The sequence below is a fragment of the Pinus tabuliformis genome, chromosome 6 (genome assembly GCF_031772625.1).
Source record: "Pinus tabuliformis cultivar Carrire ecotype Pingquan chromosome 6, CPIR1, whole genome shotgun sequence".
NCBI classification, from domain to species: domain Eukaryota; kingdom Viridiplantae; phylum Streptophyta; class Pinopsida; order Pinales; family Pinaceae; genus Pinus; species Pinus tabuliformis.
In genome coordinates, this window is record NC_142292.1 from 602,295,438 (window position 1) to 602,309,068 (window position 13,631).

At 40.6% G+C, this 13,631-nt stretch overlaps 1 pseudogene; it reads left to right on the plus strand.

The window, feature by feature from the left end:
* Positions 1-11,006: 11,006 nt before the first annotated feature.
* On the plus strand, positions 11,007-12,578 carry LOC149259993 (F-box protein At1g10780-like; annotated as a pseudogene).
* Positions 12,579-13,631: the final 1,053 nt, after the last annotated feature.

A 13,631-nucleotide genomic window follows, 5' to 3' on the forward strand; every position in this document is an offset into this window, starting at 1 on the left:
CGGACATTGAGGAACCGCGAACTTCTCCAGCGATAACAAACTTTCAAGACATGGCAGAGCCTCCAGTTCTTCACATTCGCTTATGGTTAGTTATCGGAGTTTTACAACATTACAGAGCCCTTCTATTTTTCTCAATTGAGGACAATGAACTAATTCCAACCTTATTAGTGTTGGTGGCAGTGCTCCAACCTCCATAAGATCGCAACAAAAATATATGAGTAAACATTTATGTCTGATATTTCTGTCCGATCTAGTTCTAGGTATTGCAGTTGGTGCATGCATTCGTTTTGAGCATTGTCGATGGAAGATTTCAATTTACCCATGTCGTCTCTCCGTGTTTGGTTTGTTGATGTTTCTCCTTCTCCTTCAACTAGATGGCAGCTTGCGTAACGGACACTCCTTTACAGTTAACCTCACCAGATAGTTCATCTTCAAGACTTCTGGCGACAAGGCTCATGGACAACGTCGACAAGCCAGTCAACAGTCCCAAAGAATCGGTCAAAGATTTCAATATGTGGCAACCAATGAAAGACAGTTCCTTCAAGCTTCTCAGATGACCCAGCGAAAATGGCAGCGTTTCTAACAAAGGGCTTTCTAATGAAAGAAGTTCCAAACCGCTGAGCCTTTCCGATATCACTGGGCAATTCTTTTAACCGTGTATTGAGCAGACCTATTACTTGCAGTGACGGTTGATGTGTGACATAGGGTGGCAATATTTGTAATTTCTTGCAGCTTGAAAGTTCTAAATATTCAAGGGTGCTGATATGGGCAATTGTTTCCTCTGACAGGGTCAAATTGAAGCAAGCAACTTTGCAAATTCAGATGTTTAAGTTGAATTAAATTTCTGAAGGAATTTGGAAGCATACGCAATCTATTGGAGTGGGAGAGATGGAGGTGTTCGAGATTTGTTGAGTATCTGAAAGAATCAGGCAACAACTCCACATATGGGCAGATTAGGTGTAGGTATTTCAGGGAGAGCAGATGACAAAATTCCTCCCGCAGGGCTTTCAACCCAATAAAGTCAGGTAGTCCATAAGTCACCACAATCTTTTCGATGTACTTCTGCTGTCCAATGGACTTTGAAACTCTAAAAGTGGAGAATCAATATTTAGCTCTTGTAACTGTAGAGGTGCTTGCAACGCAATGTTAACCTTTCAAGTCTGAGAAAGATAAGCATATACCTACTTTAACCTACCAAAATCTTCAAACTAGATCGACACCATGACCTGGACTATCAAGGGGAATAATATAAGAATAGTTTAAAACAGAGGAAACAAATTAAAAACCAGCGTTATGTCTAACCTCAGATTCTGGGCACCATGGTATTTTCAATTTGCTCCCGGCCACTTCTAAAACCCGAAAATTCTTCTTTGGAATGCAGGAAGGCAGGTAAGAGTAAGGACAGTTTTTCCAGCGTAGCAGATCAGAATGAATGACTCGACCCTCCTCAATATGTTGTTTAAATGACCATCTTCAATCGCAAGAAGTTGTAAATTCGTAAAACGATATGGTGTCCTTCCCCAGTTGGACCGCCTTTTTAAACCAACTTAATACAATTTTTCCAATTGTTGAATTTTGTACCCACAGCCCATCCTAATTCCACGCACCTCGATTATTGTCGGTTTATTCTTTGGAAACTAACAACAAACAAGTTCAACGAAGCTGGTCATGCATTACGACCTTATTATTTAGAAGCCCCACCAAACCCTGCCAGCCTGATCTGTCCTGTAAGGTCCTCGGGTTAGCCGGGCGCGGTTGGGCGAACGGACGTGGTTGGGCGCGGGCGAGCCGGGCCGCACGACGGTCGAAGAGCGCGGACACACGGGTGCACAGGCAGGCGAGCGGGCGCGCGAGTTGAGCTGCATGCGGCGAGCGCGCGCGCTGGGCTGCACGCGGGCGCGGTCTACACAGCAAAGTGACGTTTCGGCGAGTTTGGTGCGACGAAACGATATGCAATGAAACGACACTTGGAAAATACAAGGGATAAAATGCGATAGTGTTTATACCAACCTTTGGAGCGATGAACGATAGTGGGGGCCGACTATACAAAGGGCAAACAACACACGTTTGGGGTGTTCAAAGGAGTATGCAACACGAGTTTGGGTGGTCAGCTGGGTGAGCCACCACCCCACCCTTGGACGTGTATATATTGGAACACTTGAAGCTCATTTTAACAAATGAACTTCGATCAAGACAACTTGCATAAAGTGCAGAGCTAAAGAGGGCGTGAAGGGGACAAGTAGGAGCGCATATCTCATGCGCTGAGCTTGGTCTTAAGCTGTACACTTTGAGGTAGCATTTGGAAAGGCGAAGGTTGGGCAAGGTGTGCCGTGAATTGGTTGAAGTGCAGATTTGTGTAAGACTTGAGGAGGGGGTCTTGGTGTCTTGGGTGAGCACCCTCCCACCGTGCAAGATGTGCACAAATGTTGTAAACGTTGTTTTGCCTATGTTGTAAAAGTGACTAAGTATAGACTTGGATTTTGCCAAGAATACTTGTGGAGCTTGTATTATTAAAGAAAGATTGATTATTATATATTGTTGGGTAGACTCATTGTTCAGGGAGTTGCCCCTCCCTTTATACTGTGCAATTGTTGTTCTCTTTTATAATTGTTGATGATAATGAATGAATATGGGTGTTCATTAGTATAAATGTATGCTTAATAATGCTTGGTTGCGAAACACAAACTAAGTAAGGAAAAGTGAATTAGGCGTAGTCCATGAACATTAGTATTGGTGAAAAGAAAGTGTTCGGTGGTGCTGCACCTCGCTATAAGCGGTTGGAAGACTACCGCAGGTATAGGGGTGTGACAGTTGGTATCAGAGCTGGTACGCGACGAAGTGCAGGCGTGGATGCACTTGACAGTTGATGACAGTGAAAGCAGGTACTTGCAGGTGAATGAAGCTGATTTCACATATAAGTGGAACAAGGGTTGGTTCATGATTGCAGGGAACTTGGTGAAGCTGGTGAATGGTGAAACAGGTTTAGCAGGGGTGAAGCTTAGTGCTTGGGCCAAGCTGAACGACAAGACATGGGAGGTTTGGAAGAATGCGAAGGGAAGCTCTTGCTTACCTTACACAGGTTGAAGCGGATGAAAGAAGAGAATCCCCGGATTCGAAAGGAACTTGAAGTCTTGGAAAAGAATGTTGAAGACGAACTTCTTCAACTTGGTTGGACAATGGAGCAAGATGAAGTTGCAGATTGTGCTATCAAGGAAAAGGAAGCCACGATGATCGAGGATGTTGCAGACATGACCATGATGGAGGATGAACTTGAGACTGATCAAGTTGGACCAGAATCGTGCAGTTTGCAGACATGGATGGATGAGGATACTCATCTGGATGAGCTTCATGTTGATAATGATGAAGTAAGTATTGATACTTGTGTTTCACTTGAGCATTTGGTAGATGGACCGTATGCAGGGAAGGGCAAAGTTAGTTTGCCGATGATAGGGAGGATCTTACCATGGATGTCTACGATGAGACCTTGCATGGAGAAGTAAGGATTGTTGATTGTTGCAGGACTTGTTGGAATTGTTTGTGACCTTATGGTAAAAGGTGCAAAGGCCCATGACAAGGGAGGAACATGATGGTCATTGTGGAGGATTGGGTCATGCTTTAGCCACTTTGGCTAAGTGCCCGGCATGACTCATGGACAAATTGGAAGGCACACACTTGGATATGATGATGCTTGGGTGGACTTCTCATGGCCGAGACCAAGAGCAAGTTTTGGTGGAACCTTTAGTGGGGGAGCTATGATGGAAGGAACTCGTGATGATGATGATATGGTTGGGTGACCGAGTTCACTAGACCGAAGATTGAAGACTTGGATGAGGATGACCGATTGTTGTGATGGGTCTACTTGGTTGGACTACATGGGAAACTTAGTCATGGACATCAGGTTGGGGACATGGAGCATGGCAGTCTTATGCAGGGACATTATGCGGGAGCACTTGTAGAGGTGTCACTTATGGACATCCAATGAGGAGTGCCAAAGCAGAGATGTTGTGCAGGTGGATTTGTTGATGTAACATGGAGACTTATTATTTATGAGCCGATGGAGAGGTTGTGCACTTATATACAACAAGGCCATGGATTCAGAGGGATTTGTGAGCAGACTATGGAGCATTCCTACTACATGGAGAGCTGAGGCATCTTGCAAAGAGCTTTGGGCCGAGACTTGTATGCTTGCTAGGATGTTGGTTGGGGATGACTTATGGAGCTCATGATGACATGAGATTGTTGTGACTTTTGGGGACTTCATATATGGTGGACTTGGAGGATCTGATGCATTGATGAGCTGAAGTCAGAGACTTTGATGCAAGTGCATACTTTCAAGTACATGCATGGGTGTGGCTTGAAAGAGTGACTTGGTGTGGAGGATCGATATGAGACACTTTAGAGTGATGGAGTTACAACGATGATGATGCCTTGGTGGCAACACTTGGACATGAGTTGAGCTGAGACTTAACCACTTTTGACACATGGGAGCTGATTGATCTATGATCATGGGCAGCACATGGATAGATGAGACAGGTGTATACTTGTTTCTATGGCAGAGTTTAGGGATGACACATTGCAGTTATAGGTTGCTTCATGGACCTGGATGTGGCACACTGAGAGTTGGAGATTGATGAGATGATCTCTTCATATGGAGGAGATACACATATGGATGATGATGTTGGGAAAGATGTGGTTGATTTCATGTAGCACATTGACACCAAACATCATCGACAACATGTTGCAGATGAGATGAGGACTACTTCATGGACCTGAGCATGGCTTACACTTGTATAGAGATGGATTCTTGATCGAGTTGAGGATGTGGCAGGATGTTTTGAGGAACAACTGATGGTGGCATGAGGATGTTCACTCTCATGGTTTGAGCGTGATGGTTGGATTAGCTACCCAACTAGTTCGAACATGGGGACTAGTAGTGTGCAGAGATGTGTTAGCATTATGTTGGAGTATCATGACAGAGGTTCACATGATGACACATGATGAGGTTGTCACGAGATGTTGCAGTGGGCATGTAGTTTGAGATGGAGGGACCAACCTTCCACGATGGACAGTAGCATGTGGAGATTATGACAAAGGGGTCAAGGATCATGGATTGGGATGATATCTGATGTATGACATACCAATGAGGTGTATACCTTGGTATGGAGAGCTTAGTGGCGGTTGGTCACTAAGAAGAGACATGATGGAGATGGAGTTCTACATATGTTACAGGGATGTTTGCCTTATGTGGAGGAGTTGACATCATGGATAGTGATGATCTTGGTGGATGGCTACCGAGATGGTATGTTGTCGAGGACGACAACGATTTCAGGGGGAGGAGGATGTAAGGTCCTTGGGTTAGCCAGGCGCAGTTGGGCGAGTAGACGCGGTTGGGCACGGGCGAGCCGAGTTGCATGACGGTCGAAGAGCGCGGGCGCACGGGCGCACAGGCAGGCGAGCGGGCACATGGGCGGGCGCGCGAGTTGAGCTGCACGCGGCAGGCGCACGGGCGGGCGCGCGAGCTAGGCTGCACGCGGGCAAGACGCAGGCGCGGTCTACACGGAAAAGCGACGTTTCGGCGAGTTTGGTGCGACGAGACGATATGCGATGAAACGACACTTGGAAAATACAAGGGATAAAATGCGATAGTGTTTATACCAACCTTTGGAGCGATGAACGATGGTGGGGGCCGACTATACAAAGGGCAAACAACACACGTTTAGGGCATTCAAAGGAGTATGCAACACGAGTTTGGGTGGTCAGCCGGGTGAGCCACCACCCCACCCTTGGACGTGTATATATTGGAGCACTTGAAGCTCATTTTAACAAACGAACTTCTATCAAGACAACTCGAATAAAGTGTAGAGCTAAAGAGGGCGTGAAGGGGACAAGTAAGAGCGCATATCTCATGCGCTAAGCTTGGTCTTAAGCCGTACACTTTGAGGTAGCATTTGGAAAGGCGAAGGTTGGGCAAGGTGTGCCGTGAATTGGTTGAAGTGCAGATTTGTGTAAGACTTGAGGAGGGGGTCTTGGTGTTTCGGGTGAGCACCCTCCCACCGTGCAAGATGTGCACAAATGTTGTAAACGTTGTTTTGCCTATGTTGTAAAAGTGACTAAGTATAGACTTGGATTTTGCCAAGAATACTTGTGGAGCTTGTATTATTAAAGAAAGATTGATTATTATATATTGTTGGGCAGACTCATTGTTCAGGGAGTTGCCCCTTCCTTTATACTGTGCAATTGTTGTTCTCTTTTATAATTGCTGATGATAATAAATGAGTATTGGTGTTCATGAATATAAAGGTATGCTTAATAATACTTGGTTGCGAAACACAAACTAAGTAAGGAAAAATGAATTAAGCGTAGTCCATAAACATTAGTATTGGTGAAAAGAAAGTGTTAAGTGGTGCCGCACCTCGCTATAAGTAGTTGAAAGACTACCGCAGGTGTAGGAGTGTGACACGTCCCATATAGATATGGCCATATCTCTGTCTTCTCCAATGAAATAACAGGCAATGTCTAAAAACATTTGTTTCTTCGTCTCCATGGAGTGCATCGTAGCTTATTTTTAACCACTTGTGAATCTCATCGAGAAGTTTTATTCGCGGAAGTTTATCCAATTGCCCGCCCACCAAAAACTTTTAAATAAAGAGGTAATCCAGCGCAGGCCTTAGAAAAGGCATCGACAAGATCTTCGAATCCTAGACGTGGACGAGGGCTGCAAAACGCATAAGAGCAGAAGAGCTGTTTGGAGTGTTGTTCGTTGAGCCTTGTAAGCTTATATATTGACGCCTCTCTTATTCCCGCGTTTGTGAGGACATCCTTGTGGCGAGATGTTACCAAAATTAAACTATCTGAATGAAGGACTCCCCTTACTGGGAAAAACGCATCCAACTGATGTACATGATCTACATCATCTAAAACTACTAGAGCATGAAAAGATGAAAGATATGTCTCCTCATTTCTATACGTTCATCAACGTTAGACTGAGTCAATCCATTAAAAAGTTTGCTCTGCAACGAATTTAAAGAGCATTTGCCTACAGTCTCTCTGACATTAAATAAGAAGAAGGATTTGCCGAAATCAAAACTCTTTCTGTTGAAGAGTTCTTTCGCTAACGTGGTCTTGCCCACTCCTCCCAACCCCACAATCCCAAAAATCTGAGCTTTCCCGCTCGGCTGCTGGGATGCCACTGTCTTTGTCAAAATCATCTATATTTTCTTGTACACCAGTTGGATATGTGGCCACTTTCAAATCTATTTTGTGTGCCACGTTCCGAGCTATTTTTATGGGCTTCTTAAGCACACATTGTACGACTTTATTCAACAGCGTGCCCTCATCAGTGTAAATTCACAAACAAAACAAACAAAACATTAGTTGTAGGTCCATACAAAGAAGATAAATAATAAGGACAGGAAGATTTAGGGTCCAACTCGCTATAGGTATCGAGTTCGAAGCCTATTATGGAGGAGACATCACGGAGGGCTTTTCTCCAATTTTCAAGTGTTTGGCTTGACAATACAGTCCATCTTTGTCCATTCTTCGAAGTTCGGAAGGTTTACATTATAAAAGACGGGAATAATGCTAGCTCCAGATTTCAATATAAGAACAAGTTCATCCAGGCACCATTTTGATTCAGCGTACCTGGGAGAGAAAATAGTAATATGGCTTGAGGCGGTTCTGATGGCGCCTTCGATTTGGGGAGTTAAGTACTCTCGAGCTTTCAATTCCTCTCTGTCTACGAAAAGTTGCAACCCATGTGAAATAAGGGGATAGTAAAGATGACTGGTGTTTTTAACATCTGGCCCACCATGATTGATAAATACATCGTAGTACAAAGCAGTACTAGTGCAGGCCGAGGTGGAAGGGGAAGAGCTATAGACTGGGGGATGAGGGCGCGATGTTTGCAGGTCTGCCATCGAACCCAAATATTAAAGCTATATTGATCCGATGTTTGCAGGTCTGCTATTGAACATAATCAGTAAGAGAAAGCTACCTATATTGATGAAGGATGATTAGATATTTTGGTGCTTCGCTAGTAAAATCCAAACCAATCAGTAAGAGAAAGATATTTTGGTGTGTATTGGATGAATTTGTGTTTTTAGCTTCTCTTTTCACCAAATTGGTATCAGAACTAAGTTTAACGAAGAGTGAAAAACCACAGCGGCAGCTTGTAGAACCACATCGTGTGAGTATTACCACACAGCCAGGAGCGGTAGCTTGTTGAATTTTCTCCCAGAAATGAGGGCTGCAGCCCTAAACGCCACAAGCGAAACTTTGAAAGTTTTTTTTGCTACCCCAAAATGTGTTCCCCCTTCGCATCCGCGCTTTGAATAAGAGTTCCGAAAACAGTCCGTGGGCACTCGGCAAGGTTTGGAAAAAAAATTGGAAGTTTGAAAAATAAAAAATGATACTTTGGAGTTATAACTTAAGTCGAGTTGTTAAGAGAGATGTGAGATAAAACCTGCATGCCTCCCTTTAGTGAAGTCGTCAAACCAATGCTTGCAAAGTCAAAGCTTCAAAACGAAAATCGGCACGTTGGTTTTGAAAAGTGAGGTCAAAGGTTTAAAAGTTGATTTTCGAAGTTATATTAAAATTTCTTTTTCAATACGTGACAATCCTTTGTTTTTATTGGAAAAGGGTTGTGATTGGTTTTTTTTTTAAGATTTTTTATATAAAAAAAATAAAAAATTGTGAAATGTTTATTTTAAGTGTTTTTTTTAATGAAATAAAAACTTAGGTTTTTATTGGTTTTTTTTTTTTTTAATTATAAGTTTTGCAAAGTTTATAAAAAAGGATTTTTTGGTTTTTTTAAGAGAAATTTTTAGAAAAAGATGGCTTTCTCAAATTTCCAGCCTCAGTTATCACAGTTTTACAAGGAAATATTATGATGTGTGGGCCATTAAGATGGCGACCATGTTTTAGGCACAAGATGTTTGGGATTATGTTTAGTTTGGGTTTTCAGAACCTAAGAATGAAGCAGAAGCACGAGCTCTCACTAATGCAAAGAAGGAACAATGGAAGACAAACAAAAAGAATAATGCATAAGCATTGCATCTTATCCATCAGGGAGTGGATCGAGCAGTGTTCCAGAAGATTATAATCGCGTCTTCAGCAAAGGAAGAATAAGATACTTTAGCAACAAACTATAAAGATATGGTCAAAGTCAATATTGTTAAGTTGCAGAATACTATGAGAGATTTTGAAAGTCTGCAGATGAAGGAGACAGAGAACATCGATTCATTCATAAATCGGGTCATAACTATCGTAAATCAGTTAAATAATTATGGCAAAGAGATTAAAGATCAAACAGTGGTTGAAAAGGTCCTCAAATCTTTGTCTACCAAATTTGATGTTGTGCTAATAGCCATAGAAGAAGCCAAGGATTTGGCATCATTAACAGTTGATGAATTGATGGGATCACTTCTATCACATGAGGCAATGATAGACAGAAATAAGGATTCCACTTTAGAGACCGCCTTCAAAAGTTAGGTTTTTATTTCAAGAGACAGAGGACGAAGCGGAAGATATGGTGGTCAGAGAGATGGCTGAGAAGAGCATGAACATGAAAGTGGAAGCAACTACAGAAGCTTCAACAATAATCAAAGAGTTGACAAATCAAAAGTGAGATGTTATTATTGCAATAAATCTGGTTATTATGCTCGTGATTGCAGGAAGAAGATAGCTTATCAAGGGAACCAAAGATCTAATGTCACTACAGAGAGTACCGATTCCATGTTCCTAGCTTGCCATACCATGCATGAACCTTGTGATAGTGTGTGGCTATTAGACAATGGTTGCAGTAATCACATGATAGGCAACAAGAATTTGGTTGCAAATTTCGATCAATCTGTGAAAACAAAGGTAAAGTTGGGGATTGACAAGATTGTGGAAGTAGATGGCAAAGGAGTGGTCAACATTCTGACCAAGCGGGGGGGAGTCGAAGACAATCTTAGAGGTATATTATGTTCCCAGTCTCAAACATAATTTGATACATGTTGGTCAATTGACACATAAAGGATACAAAGCTATCTTTCAAGGTCAAGAATGTGTTATATATGACAAGCCCCCAAGCAAGCAGTTGATAGCAAAGGTGCAGATAACGAGAAACAAACTCTTTCCTCTAATTATGAATTACATTGGTTAGGTGAGTTCTTTTACAGTTGCATGTTCTGATGATTATTGGTTATGGCACTTTCGATTTGGACACTTACACTTTTCTGATTTAAGATTGTTGCAGCAGAACAGATGATCAGAGGATTACCTCCCACTAAAGAACCTACTAGTACTTGTGAGTGTTGCATCTTGGGAAAGCAACACCGTGAAAGTTTTCCAAAGGAAGTTGCATACAGAGCAAAGCAACCTCTTGAGCTAGTGCATACAGAGTTGTGTGGACCTATGAGGACACAATAGATTGGTAGAAGTTGTTACTTCCTTACTTTCATTGGTGACTATAGCAGAAAGATTTGGGTTTACTTTTTGAAGCGGATGTCTGAAATTTTTGCAAAGTTAAAGGAATTCAAAGCCCTAGTAGAGAACCAAAGTGATCGACAAATCAAGGTATTGAGGTCAGATCGTGGTGGAAAATATGATTCAAAAGCATTCCATGATTACTATAAACAACATGGAATCAGAAGACAGTTTACAACTAGGTACACACTGCCACAGAACGGTTTCTAATTTTAAGTATTTTTGTTGCTGAAATCAAGTATTGGCTCAAAAAAGGTTCATCGAATTTGTTGAACTTCCCTGGTATGTTGATGATTTGAGTCTCAATGTATTCTATGGAGTTTGTGATTTAATTATTCTTAGAGCTGCAGTCTATGCCCTTTTGGGCTTTTGAGATTTCATTTAGGTTTCCTATTGAAATTATTCATATATGATTGAAGGAGGAGCGAGCAATAAAATTTATATATCCAAGGACTGGTTTCTAGGAGGTTGACATTGTTGGGTTATGGTCAGATTCCTGATAGGTGTTTGTGAGAAAAAAAAAAACCTTTGCAATAGCTGACACCATGGATATCGATGATGATTCTTTGAGGGGAATTATGGATGTGTTTCCCTGATGCAACAGTGCAACACATGCTCTCATTTGTCAAGAATGCCATAGATGTGGCCATGTGTTGCTGTGTTAGTAGAAAATGGAGAGAGGCAATGAGAAACATTAGCATCCTTTATTTTTCGAGAAGTGTTTGTGACGAGGGATTGACTGAGTCAGATGTTATTGTAAGCTGCATGGTATTTTCAACATCTGCATTGGAAGGGCTAATTGTTTATTGCCATTTTTCTAGGAATAGATTACGAGCTTGGTTGTCACGCACATGCAATTCATTGAAGCACTTGGAACTTTGACTAGATAATCTTGTAGTAAAACGTCTGATACCTAATTTTCCACTAAGCTTGATTACATTTTTTCCTTGCCTCATCTTGAAAGCCTCAAGTTACGGGGTGTTCATCTATCATAAGCACCAAATTGGAGCCCTTTCATGAGCCTTCAAACATTGGAAGTTGTTGGTATTCGTACACATTATTTTTCTTTATCCAACATCATTCATGCGTGTCCGATGATAAAGTGTTTGGATTTGCTAAGTTGTGATGGTGTCAAAGTGGTGATCATTGATTTGCAACTTCTAGAGCAATGCAAATTGGATTTTTATGGTATAGGTGATTTCTCTGTCAACATAATTGCTCCCAAACTTCAATCCTTTGAAGTAATAGGAGCTGCTTGGATTCATATAAAGGGAATTCACTCCCTAAGGCGGCTTTCAATAACAAACAGTGCAGGTTTACAGATTATGTTTTAAGATGCTCGTACATATTTTCTTTCGGTTCTTCTATTTCATTTCGTTTTATTTTAAATGCATATTTTATTCTTATTTCTCACTTATTTTGCTTTTGTAATATTTCAATTTGTTTTATTTCCTAGGCAAAGTAAATAAGGTTGAAGTATTTAGAGTATCTATCCATTCAGGAAGTGTAGTGGTGTTGGGATGCTATAAACACAGTTTTGCAATCTGCAACTGATGTGAAGCATTTGGTAATGAAAATTGAGTTTAGCGAAGATGCAAAAAGACCATAACCCTTTCCCAAGATGGACTTTGCTGATTTTTCAATAGCCATCCAAGATTAACCAATTTTGAAGTACATGGTGTCATGTTTGTTACGCTATCACAAAGAAACAACTTGGCAGAAGTAAACTTATTCATCTCTAAATTATGACATATTGTTTGGGATGCTAGTTGCTATCTTTACATTTAATTTTTTGGTTAGTGTTTTTTTAGAAAAATGGAAAGATCAATGAAAGATTTGTATTAACTTTTTCTTCTAAAGTTGTATTTTTTATCTTGCAGTTGGACTCCTTCACCATACCTTGCCTGGAAAATATTTTGATTACAGTGAGGTCATCTTTGAATGTTGAACATAAAATGATGACATTAATGTCCTTAGTCAAATACAACCCAAAACTAAAAGAATTGATTATACGAATTTCCTAAATGAAGAACTGCTAAGAAACTGCAGACAAATTCTTTGAGCAGGTTATGAGGTTCAAGCTTAGGAATCAGGTTGTCACAATTGAGTAAATCAATTTAGGGTTTTTATGCTTGATGCTTTTGGCTTACCTCTTATGGGAGGTCCTAGAAGAAACACAATTCTATGGTTTAAAGAGATGATTTTTGTACTTGGGGCATCAGAGATTAAGGTGCCTACCGTATTTTTGGGAAATACAGCGGATGTGCTTTATTCTATAAATCTCAAATTGGCAAGTATTTAAGAATCAGAGTTGAGTTGCATCTTATTTAATTTTATTGTTGAAGTAGAGTTGATGTGCTCTTATAATTATCAATTTGATTGTCACATTTGAGTTTGAGATGGATATGGTAATATAAATAAGTTATGCATTTTGGCACTTCTAAGGTGTCATTTTGCCTTCTCTTTGATATGGAGCTTTGGGATATCAGGAAACGATGTTTAGGTTTCATTTTTTGTTTCTATCCTCTATAGAGTTATAAAGAGAGCACCTTTGTAAACAGTTTGATCACAATTGGATGGATTTTTGTTGGAGACAGAATCATTTCTATTTGGAAAATATTGGATAGCAAGATATTTGGAAGAGATACTATTTTTGCCTGTAATCATAGCCTGTGTATCACAAATGCTCCTTATTGCATATGATCTCTCCACTACTTTTATTTTTTCCTGATCATAAACCTAGCAATGGCAGGTTTTGGAATGATTCCTTGTTTTATTGAAAAAAATCGTCGTATAATTTCATGAATTATGTCCTTGATTTATGCGAGACATTTTTACAAAATTTATGGCTTTATAACTTTTTTGAGATGGTTTTGGCCTACTGGAAAATATGTTTGATCATTTGTTTTAAGCAGTTTTGGGTGTTATGCCTTATGGATCTTCTCTATTTGATATCCATAATAATTACAAATCTTGCTACTAACTACATATCCCTAATTGGTATTTAATCTAAATCTATACTCCTACTTTCTTCCACTTTCCTCATGTTTTTTACTGGATTTTTCTTTTGAACCATATTGAATTCTGAAGGTGTTAAACCTCTAAAACTGAACCATATTGAATTCTTATGGAGATAAACCTAAAAAACATTGCAACTCTCACAG